The sequence below is a fragment of the Otolemur garnettii genome, unplaced genomic scaffold, assembly GCF_000181295.1.
Source record: "Otolemur garnettii isolate 467f Iridium unplaced genomic scaffold, OtoGar3 scaffold00018, whole genome shotgun sequence".
Classification (NCBI taxonomy): domain Eukaryota; kingdom Metazoa; phylum Chordata; class Mammalia; order Primates; family Galagidae; genus Otolemur; species Otolemur garnettii.
In genome coordinates this window covers 20,058,543-20,059,676 of record NW_003852413.1, presented here as the reverse complement: position 1 = coordinate 20,059,676, position 1,134 = coordinate 20,058,543, and the positions used below count along the sequence as shown (strand labels likewise).

The window sequence follows — 1,134 nt, the reverse complement described above, 5'->3', positions numbered from 1 at the left end:
GGCCATTTTTTGGTTGCAGCCATTATTGTTGTTTGGCAGGCCCGGGCTGGGGATTCGAACCCGCCACCTTAGGTGTATGTGGCTGGCGCCTTAGCCGCTGGAGCCACAGGCACCGAGCCATTCACCACCTCCTTGATGACAGATTGGCCCTTCTTCTTCTCGCCATTCTGCCAAGCCCAAGTTGGAAAGAAAGAGCACGAGGGATTGTGGGAGGAGGAAAGGGGTGGTTGCAAGTACAACTTCCGGGTTGTCTCTGTTTAAATCTTCTAAATATCCTTAATTTTTTTTTCCTCTGCTTCTTCCATCCATTACCGAGAGGGGTATGTTAAAATCTCCTGTTATGATGGTGGATATATCATTTCTCTTTATAAGTCTGTCTGTTTTTGGTTTATATGTTTTGAGGCGGTGCTATTAAGTGCATATATATTTAATAGTGCTTATTTTAGGGGGTGAAGCAAACTGGGATTACGGACATGAGACACCATGTCCAGCCTGAATTTATTCTTATTTATCTGGTTTGGGATTCTTTGGGCTTCCCACATCTATATTTTGGTTATCTTTCATAACAGCTGAAAATCCAAGCCCTTTTCTCTTCATATACTACTTCTGTCTCATTCTTTCTCTTTCTTTTAGAATTTCACTCCTTATGTTAAAACTTTTCATTTTAGGGCAGCGCCTGTGGCTCAAAGGAGTAGGGCTCTGGCCCCATATGCCGGAGGTGGTGGATTCAAACCCAGCCCCAGCCAAAAACTGCAAAGAAAAAAAAAAACCTTTTCATTCTATATTCTAAGGATCATAACATCCCTTTCAAGCACCTGGGGAAATTATCAGTCTAGGATCACTTTAAACTAAATTCAAAGCTCGGCACCTATAGCTCAGTGAGTAGAGCACCAGCCACATACACCAAAGATGGGAGGTTTGAGCCTGGCCCAGGCCTGCTAAAACAACAATGATGACTGCAAACAAAAGATAGAGAGGCGTTGTGGCAGGTGCCTATAGTCCCAGGAATTCGGGAGGCTGAGGCAAGAGAATCGATTAAAGCCAAGAGTTTCAGGTTGCTGTGAGTTGTGATGCCAAGGCACTCTTCCAAGGGTGACGTAGTGAGACTCTGTCTCCAAAAAAAAAAAAAAAAAA

General features: G+C 43.8%; 1 protein-coding gene across 4 annotated transcripts in view; it reads right to left on the bottom strand.

The window, feature by feature from the left end:
• Positions 1–1,134, bottom strand: part of GPATCH8 (G-patch domain containing 8) — a 76,037-nt gene that overhangs the window by 43,547 nt on the left and 31,356 nt on the right. The gene's annotated exons all lie outside the window — the stretch shown is intronic.